Source organism: Pogona vitticeps, chromosome 6, assembly GCF_051106095.1.
Source record: "Pogona vitticeps strain Pit_001003342236 chromosome 6, PviZW2.1, whole genome shotgun sequence".
In the NCBI taxonomy this organism is placed as follows: domain Eukaryota; kingdom Metazoa; phylum Chordata; class Lepidosauria; order Squamata; family Agamidae; genus Pogona; species Pogona vitticeps.
Window position 1 is genome coordinate 39,337,471 of NC_135788.1, and position 10,709 is coordinate 39,348,179.

A 10,709-nucleotide genomic window follows, 5' to 3' on the forward strand; every position below is an offset into this window, starting at 1 on the left:
CCCTAGTCCTTTACACTCCGGAATAACACTGCAGGAATAATGGATATCTACTGTGTTCTCGGAGTTTGGAAGTAGCTAATTAAAACAATCATTTACTTTTAGTTAATTCATAATCCCAGTAATGAAGCAGAACAATATTCTATCATGACCATAACATAAGAAGGACAACTTCATACGTTCAGTGCAACTATAACTTCTAATTACATGTACAGTTATGAGGGAGTGGGTCTCACCAAATAATTATAAGAATAACAAACTACCATAACTCTAACCACTTGCTTTGCGAAAGTAATTTCCCCAACTTGGCATGTTCTGAATGTAACCTATAAATAGCAACAGTCACTAGAATTTTTTATTTTATTTTATTTTATTTTTTGCTAGCACTGTTTAGCAACAAGACTTTCAGTAGGGAACCTAGCAACTGTCATTCATAATCCTGCAATTGGATCATGGAACTTTACCTGGTTATTACTATTATTATTTATTCATTCATTTAATTTATATCCCACCCATTTAGACTGAAGTTTACTCTGAGCAGCTAACAATGGTAATTAAAATAAAATAAAACAACAATATTACTGCACTGAAGGATGGCAAAATAAATTAGGTATCGACAGGAGGGAAGGCCTGACTGAAGAGCCAGGTCTTAAGTTGGCTCCTAAAAAACGCCCAGTGAGGGAGCCAGACAAATTTCTGAGGGGAGATTGTTCCAGAGCTAAGGGGCCACTGCTGAGAAGGCCCGCTTTCTTGTTCTCTCTCTCAGCCCCTCAGCCACTCCTCCTGGCTAGAGCGAGTGATACGGGTAGATCTAGGTGGGAGAAGGCATTCCGCCAGATATTGAGGTCCTAAACCATTTAGGGCTTTATATGTCATCATTAATACTTTGGAATCAATGCGGAAACTAACAGGTAGCCAATGTAAGGTCGCCAGAGTGGAGTAGATACGTTGATGTTTTCTCACCCCAGTAAGAAGTCTGGCCACTGCATTCTGCACCATTTGACGCTTCCGCATGAATCTCAAAAATAGCTCCACGTAGAGTGCATTACATTAGTCTAATCTTGAGACTACAAGTGCATGGACCAGAGTGGTGAGGGCCCCGATATCAAGATAGGGATGCAGTTATGGCATATTACTCTTCTCTGGTCTCTCTTGAAAACATGCAACAGCATAAAGCATCTGTCACTCTTGTGAGATTCAATGCTTACCCCACAGCAGTTCTTCACAGCAGATTTTCGTGAGTCCCATTTCAATGTAAACTGCCCATGTAAGACAGGCGTCTCAGAAAATCTTCCCCCTGTAATTCTTGACTGTAGTTTGTATTTTGATCAGAGCTGCTGGTTTATTTACTCTCTTCTGAACAGTTTACCACTACAATAGGATGAGAAACTGACCATGCACTTGTTTATCAGATAACGCCCCTTACATCACTGGAGGTGCTAAATTCTTTAGTATTGCTATGCCAGTGGAACCTCAGTTGTTCTAATTGTACTAGCTAAGTGGAATATGTTATCTCTTTTTCCCCTCTTTTGTTGCTCTCTGTTTTGTTTGCGTTGTGTTGTTTTCAATGAATCATATGACCACAATAAACTTTATCTGAACTGTGTAATCATGACTTGTTTATTCTAATACACTCCTCTTTGACTGCCTTGGGGTCTCTTACTAGAAAAGCAACAGATGCAGAGAGCCATCAAAACTTGAACATGACTTGGAACCTCTATAACAGTGGTGTCGAACTGTGGCCCTCCAGATGTTCTTGGCCTTCAACTCCCAGAAATCCTGGCCAGCAGAGGTGGTGGTGAAAGCTTCTGGGAGTTGAAGTCCAAGAACATCTGGAGGGCCACAGTTCGACACCACTGCTCTATAATATCTCTTAATCTGGACAAAGGATCATAGGAAGCTTCCTTATACCAAGTCAGAACATCAGTCTGTTTTGCCCATTGCAGTCTCTCCTGACTCTCTGTGGTCTTTTCCAGTCCTATGTAGAGATTCTGCAGATTGGATTTAGATATTTTAAAGGTAAATCATGTGTTCAGTGGGCCAAGCATGAAAAAGGGATGAGTATGTGAGATACATTTTATCACATAGTTCTCAAATTGTTATACCCTTTCTGAGTCTTGGGTGGAGGAGACAATTAACTGCATTTTAAACATTCATGAAAGCTGTTAGTCTGTTATACTGGGCACAGCTAGATTAAAAGGGTTTCGAGTCTCTCATTCCAGAATTCTAAGATGTGTATTGACGGAGTCTTCAACCCACACAAAGTTTCCATGATGTCAGCAGGTTTAACAAGTTACAGAAGGTCCTCTATCAGGAAGAGACTTAATAGGTAAATTTAGGGTATGGGGGTGAGAGTAGATAAGAGTGACAGTATTAGGAACACAAGTTTGCATATATTAAACAAGCATACCATCTGGAGGCTTTATATAGTATTGGGTCTGATGTGATTGATTTGGCCTTTACATTTTTAATATATCTTTCAGATATACATGAATAAATTTAGACTCTACTAAATGATTGCTGGTGCTTTTCTTCCCTTCAGTGTTAATTTGTGTCCAACTGCAAACAAAGTGGTGGAGGAAATGGCAGAAAATCATAAGAACTGTGGCTGAAAGCTCAGTTATGGAGTTTTAAATGGACCTGGACAAGCTGTGTGGTTCTGGACACGTGGGATTAAGTTAGTGTTTAAAGGGGAGAGTTCATAGCACTACTAGACACCATTGGTAGTACAACTGCAACATTGTACAGCTATTTTATTTCTTCACTTGAACAGGCTTTTTGTCAACAGAAAAAGAATCAAGCAGCAGGAAGGATGGGAGGGATACAAGTGGAAGACAGTATCACCTGGATCCCTTATAAAAATCTGGGAATGACGCAGAGCAACTGCACAATAAAATACTTTACTGGAAACATCCTATGATTATGACAATGCACAGTGAGATGTTACATTGGGGAAAGAGCTTGAATCAGAATGGAAACAGATCAATCTAGTGCATTTTGCCTGTTCGATTTAGATTAAAGTCTACTATATCGAGTACCTTAATTATTCCATCTGATAAGAATACCTTTATCTGCTGGTGGGAAGTCATGCTGTGAAATTATAGTGAAGCTTCAAGTAGAGAGTAGAGCTTGTGATCAGAAAGCTTAATGTACTCACCTGTATGATAAAACACTCTGTGTACGTCTGTAAAATAGTATGTGCAATATTCATATTAGGTTAAAAAAAATACAATAAAACAAAGAAGACAAAAACATTGTGGCACCTTAAAAACTAATTGCTATATTCAGGGTTGAGGAAGTGGACTTGTTCATGAAAACTTAGATTAAAATATACCAGAATTTAAAGTGCAACAGGATTTTTGTTTTATTTATTTATTTATCGCCTGATAGACTTAACTCAGTTACCTCTGTGCAATATTCACATGATTGCACATATGACAGAATTGAGCTTCTGCTCGTGCAGTGTTTTTAGTAGTGCATGTGCATTCCTGCATTTTGGGGAAAATTCTTGATGTTTTTAATAATTTCTTCTCTTTCTGATGTTCACACTTAGTCATAGACAGCATCTATGCACCGCAGGGAAACATCAGCAGGTTTGGAGGAACTTCAGAGTTTGCAGAGCTACAGGATTGTTTTTGGGAAGGGAGGAAGGTACCTAGTAGGGGAAGATAGCTCAGTGAGAACTAAGATGAAAAGTGTTCAGAAGCCATTGAATATTGACTCTCTCTCTCTCTCTCTCTCTCTCTCTCTGTGTGTGTGTGTGTGTGTGTGTGTGTGTGTGTGTGTGTGTATACTTACTGAGGATTCTGACAATCATCACACACTCCAAAATAACCTTTAGAAATCCTGGAACAACAACACAGGGCCCTTCCTCCAAGTTCTCAACTGCAGTTGTACCACTTAAAATTTCACAGAAAAACACTGGATTTATGCAACCACACCCAAGTTTGCATATCTGCAGTATTTTATTCACATGTAAAACGGTAATGTGTACTGCATATATGATGATGAGGGAAAAGATGAAGGGAAAGAAAATAATACAAAATGCTGATGTATCATGAAATACTATACCAAATTCAGAAATAATTTTTTGTAAATAGAACAGCGTAGAATTCCTAATCGATTTCACATCAAAGACAAGATGTAATAATTTGGGATCTGCAAAATCTAGAGGGGGGAAATGAGATAAAGATGATTTTGGAGCCATCCTATTGTTTATGTTCTGAAGTTTGTGCCACGAAAGCCATCAACTTTAGCAGCTTCAGATCTGAATTTATGTGGACTCATAGTATTCTTTGAGGATATTGCTCATTGTTTGCTCCTTCCTTATTTTACACAGATTGTTACAATGTTGAAATTCTTACTCCCTTTTTATTAAGGCTGTTAACTATTTATGTGTTTTATTTGAATTATCATAGAAAAAATTATTTGCCCCATAAAAATAATTGGCTCCTTTAACAGCAATATTATTCAATAGTACCTTAATCTATATATGCTTTTTACTGTGGAATTTTGATGTTCTAATTTTTTTATTGTCATCTTTGTTAATCGCTCTGATTATTCTTGCCATCAGCATTTCCTAAAAGTCCACCTTCTGAAAAAACCTCCCAATATATTATGATACAATATAAAGCTCAAATTAAAATGTATATGATACTTGGTTATCATTTTAATACCTATTAGAAATGCTTTATCCTTAAGTAATAAAGCACTAAATCTCAGCTACATACCTCTCTTATTTTCTCCTCATCATATTATCTCTAGCATGTGTTTGGCATATGAGCAAATAAAAAGACCTAGCACTTGAAGAGCGTGGATGGGAAGAGAATTTTTTTTTTCACTTTTGTTGCAACATGTGTCATATGTATGTAAGGAAAAAAGCCTCTTGTGACTGCAGTGCCAATGTGTTAGTTATAATTGCCTATAGATTCTTACCCCTTCACGGATTGTTGCCTTGTCGTGGCAAAAGGGCTTGAGCAATTCAGGGAAGCTATGGGCTATGCCATACAGGGACACCCAAGATGGACAAGTCATAGTGGAGAGTTCTGACTAAACGTGATCCACCTGGAGCAGGAACTGGCAAGCCACTCCAATATCTTTGCTAAGGAAACTCCATGAACAGAAACAAAAGGCTAAAAAATATGACACTGGAAGATGAGCCAGCAGGTCGGAAGGCGTCCAACATGCTACTGAGTAAGAGCGGAGGACTAGTACAAGTAGCTCCAGAGCTAATGAAGTGGTTGGGCCAAAGCTGAAAGGACACTCAGCTGTGGACACGCCGGGAAGTGAAAGGAAAGTCCGATATTGCAAAGAAAAATACTGCATAGGAACCTGGAATGTAAGATCTATGAACCTTGGTAAACTGGATGTGGTCAAACAGGAGATGGCAAGAATAAACATTGACATCCTGGGCATCAGTGAACTAAAATGGATGGGAATGGGGGAATTAAATTCAAACGATTATCATATCTACTATTATGGGCAAGAATCCCGTAGAAGGAATGGAGTAGCCCTCATAGTCAACAAAAGAGTGGGAAAAGCTGTAATGGGATACAATCTCAAAAAGGAGAGAATTATTTCAATACAAATCCAAGGCAGACCTTTCAACATCAAAGTAATCCAAGTTTATGCACCAACAACCAATGCAGAGGAGGCTGAAATTCACCAATTTTATGATGATTTACAAGACCTTCTAGAACTGACACCAAAGAAAGATGTTCTTCTCATTATAGGGAATGCTAAAGTAGGGAGTCAAGAGATAAAAGGAACAACAAGTAAGTTTGGCCTTATAGTTCAAAACAAAGCAGGGCAAAGGCTAATAGAGTTTTGTCAAGAGAACAAGCTGGCCATCAGAAACACTCTTTTTCAACAACACAAGAGGCGACTCTACACATGGACATCACCAGATGGGCAATACCGAAAATTCCAAATAGCAATAGACTTCCAAAGAATAGCAAGGAGAGACAAGAGGGCCTTATTAAATGAACAGTGCAAAGAAATAGAGAAAAATAATAGAAAGGGAAAAACCAGAGATCTGTTCAAGAAAATTGGAGAAATTAAAGGAACATTTTGTGCAAAGATGGACATGATAAAGAACAAAAATGGTAGGGAACTTACATAATCAGAAGACTTAAAGAAGAGGTGGCAAGAATACACAGAGGAATTATACCAGAAAGATTTGGATGTCCCAGACAGCGCAGATAGTGTGGTTGCTGACCTTGAGCCAGACATCCTGGAGAGGAAAGTCAAGTGGACCTTAGAAAGCATGGCTAACAACAAAGCCAGTGAAGGTGATGGCATTCCAGTTTTACTATCTTACAAGATGATGCTGTTAAGGTGCTACACTCAATATGCCAGCAAGTTTGGAAAACTCAACAGTGGCCAGAGGACTGGAAACGATCAGTCTACATCACAATCCCAAAGAAGGGCAGTGCCAAAGATTGCTCCAACTACCGTACAATTGCACTCATTTCACACGCTAGCAAGGTTATGCTCAAAATCCTACAAGGTAGGCTTCAGCAATATGTGGACCGAGAACTCCCAGAAGTACAAGCTGGATTCCGAAGGGGCAGAGGAACTAGAGACCAAATTGCTAACAAGCTCTGGATTATAGAGAAAGCCAGAGAATTCCAGAAAAAGACCTACTTCTGCTTCATTGACTACACAAAAGCTTTTGACTGTATGGACCACAGCAAGCTGTGGCAAGTTCTTAAAGAAATGGGAATGCCTGACCACCAGGAAGCAACAGTTAAAACTGGATATGGAACAACTGATTGTTTTAAAATTGGGAAAGGAATACGACAAGGCTGTATATTGTCTTCCTGATTATTATTATTATTATTATTATTATTATTATTATTATTATTATTATTATTATTATTATTATTATTATTATTATTATTATTATTATTATTATTATTATTATTATTATTATTATTATTATTATTATTTTTATTTTTATTTTTATTTTTATTTTTATTTTTATTTTTATTTTTATTTTTATTTATTTATTTATTTATTTATTTACTGGCCAGGTATGTAAACCATACCCGGAATTTAATATGGCTACCGGCCACACTTAAAAACACTACACACATACACACACACCATAAACAGAAAAATTCACAAGACAATTAAGGGCAAATTCTACAAAAACTGATTGCCTCAAATCCCAGTTGCGTCAGATGGTTACAAATTCAGCAGTTTGATGGCACAGGGAAAAAAGCTATTTTTGTGCCTCGATGTTTTAGTATACAGCATCTTGTATCGCCAACCAGAGGGGAGAAGATTAAACAAGTTGTGACCAGGATGCCGTGGATCTGCCGCGATCTTTTCCGCTCTCTTTTTAACCCGTGCAATGTACAACTCTTCCAATGGTGGCAAATCAGCTCTGATTATTTTTCCAGCAGTTCTGACAGTCCTCTGAAGCCTGTTCTTGTCCAGTTTGGTTGCCGAACCAAACCAAACAGTTATGGAGGAGCAGAGGACAGATTCAATAATGCCTCTGTAAAATTGGACAAGCAGCTCCCAAGGCAGATTGAATTTCCGAAGTTGTCGTAGGAAATACAGACGTTGGTGAGCTTTTTTGATGATGCCATCGATGTTAATTGACCGTTTCAGGTCCTGAGAGAGTACAGAGCCCAGGAACCTGAACGACTCTACTACAGAGACCGTGCTGCCTAAGACGGAAAGTGGGAGTATACAAGGGGGGTGTTTTCGAAAGTCCACTACCATCTCCACCGTTTTCTGTGGGTTGAGCACTAAGCTATTACTGTTGCACCATGCAACAAGATGCTCAACTTCCCATCTATATGCCGACTCGTCACCGTTCTTAATAAGTCCAATGACCGTCGTATCATCTGCAAACTTCAGAATCTTAACAGAGGGATTCATGGAAATACAATCGTTCGTATATAAGGAGAAAAGTAATGGGGAAAGTACACACCCTTGGGGGGCTCCCATACTAACTGTATGGATATTTGATGTTGTTTTCCCCAGTCTCACTTGCTGTTTCCTATTTATCAGAAAGCTATGTATCCATTTACAAACAGAAATGGGTACCTTTAGTTGAATCAATTTAAGATACAATTTAGATGGTACAATTGTATTAAACGCGGAACTGAAGTCGACAAAAAGAACCCGTGCATAAGACCCTGAGGAATCCAGATGTTGTAGGATGTAGTGCATAGCCATATTGACAGCATCATCTACTAATCTGTTAGGCCGATATGCAAACTGAAGAGGGTCCAACAAAGGATCAGTGATGTCCTTCAGATGGGTCAGCACCAGTCTCTCAAAGACTTTCATCACTACAGATGTTAAGGCGATGGGTCTGTAGTCGTTCAGTCCGCTAATAGAAGCTTTCTTAGGTACTGGGGTAATAATGGAAGTTTTAAGACATGTAGGGACACTACACAACTCCAACGAGCCGTTGAAAATCCGTGTTAGGACAGGCGCTAATTGTGCAGCGCACACTTTCAAACAGAAGGGAGTCACCCCATCTGCTCCCGGAGCTTTCCTAACCTTTTGTATCTGAAGAAGATCACGCACATCTTTTTCGCAAATCACCAAGGAAGTAGGTTCCTGAGATAAAGGAACAACAGTAGGAGAGGCGGTTTTTAATACTTCTGAACCCAAATGGTTTACCGCAGGTGTAGATGATGGTGTTTCAAATCTGCAGTAAAACTCGTTTAGGTCATCTGCCAATTTCTGGTTTTCCAGAACCGGGGAAGATGTTTTCTTATAACCCGTAATGTCCTGTAAGTTCCTCCAGAGAGTAGCAGAGTCATGATTTTCCATTTGTGTCTTCAGCTTGTCACTGTACGTTCTTTTTGCCACTCGAATTTCCATATTCAGTATATTTCTAGCCTGATTATACAGGGTTCTGTCTCCGTTCCTATAAGCTACCTCTTTGGCATGGCGAAATTTCTTGAGCCTTGCTGTAAACCAGGCTTTGTTATTATTGTAGATACGCACGGTCTTAGTAGGCACACATAAGTCTTCACAGAACTTAATATAAGATGTTATGGTTTCAGTAAGTTCGTCTAGGTTATTGGAAGTAGACTCAAACATATTCCAATCAGTGCAGTCAAAACAAGCCTGCAACTTTAACTTTGCATCCTCTGTCCAACGCTTGACTGTCTTAACCACTGGCTTAACAGCTTTCAGTTTCTGTTTATAAGTTGGAATAAGAAAAATCAGGCAGTGGTCAGAGCGACCGAGGGCAGCACGAGGGACAGAACGATAAGCACCCTTAATTGTGGTGTAGCAATGGTCTAACGTATTCTTATCCCTGGTGGAACAACTAACATGCTGTTTGTATCTAGGCAATTCATGTGATAAATTTGCCTTGTTAAAATCCCCTAGGCCTATAAGCAGAGAGTCAGGATATTTCCTCTCTAGTCTATTTATCAAGTCAGCAAGAATACATACTGCACTATTGGTACAAGCTTGGGGGGCAATATAAATTCCACCTAAGATTATCGGAGAGAATTCTCTTGGGGAATAAAATGGATGGCAATTAATAAACAAAGCTTCCAAGTCCTCACAGCAGGTTTTCTTTAACACAGTCACATCTCTACACCAATCTCTGTTTATATAAAAACAAATACCTCCACCCTTCGATTTCCCAGATGTTTCAAGTACGCGGTCTGCTCTGTAGATCTGGAACCCTGATAGTTCAATTATACTGTCCTGGACAGAACCGTTTAACCATGTTTCTGTAAAACAAAGAGCAGCTGAGCGTGAAAAGTCAGGGTTAACCTGATTAATGAGATGCAGTTCGTCCATTTTGTTAACAAGTGAACGGAGGTTGGAAAGATGAATAGATGGAAGTGCAGATCTCATTCCACACTGTCGCAGCCTATTTAACGTGCCAGCACGTCGTCCTCTTTGGTGAATTCTTCTCCGAGTATCATACACAGCTGCTGCACCTCTCTTGACCAAAGCTATTATACTACTTTCTTCGTCCACAAAAACAGGAGGATACGTACATGGGGAGGCTTTGCTAATGTTTAGAATTTCTTCTCTAGTAAATGTAATCCGGGAGGGGTCACAGGACGCCATAAAGCAATGAGTAGTTTTCTGTAATTACTCCAAGGCGTAGACGCAGTAATTGCTCCAAAACATAAGCACAATAAAGCTGAGTAGTAAGTCTTTACCAGTGACGCCGTCTTGGTGTCCTGATATGTTGAGGAGGCAGGAGGCAGAAGGCAGAAGTTAACAAGAGTTAGCCATAAAACCATAAATCCATCGAAGAAGTAATAGCTAGTAATAGCCACAGGAACGACCCTAATAACGGCTCTAAAAAGACTATAAAACCGTAAAAACACACCACTAAAACACAAAACACAAGCCGAGCACAGCCGCGGCTGCCGTTCACGGCGCCATCTTATTTAACTTATATGCAGAATACATCTTGCGAAAGGCCGGACTGGAGGAATCCCACGCCGGAATAAAGATTGTCGGAAGAAATATCAACAACTTCAGATATGCAGATGATACCACTCTAATAGCAGAAAGTGAGGAGGAATTAAAGAACCTCTTAATGAGGGTGAAAGTGGAGAGTGCAAAAAATGGTCTGAAGCATCAAAAAAAAGAGTAAGATCATGGCCACTGGTCCCATTACCCCCTGGGAAATGGAAGGGGAGAATATGGAGGTAGTGACAGATTTTACTTTCTTGGGCTCCATGATCACTGCAGATTGGGACAGC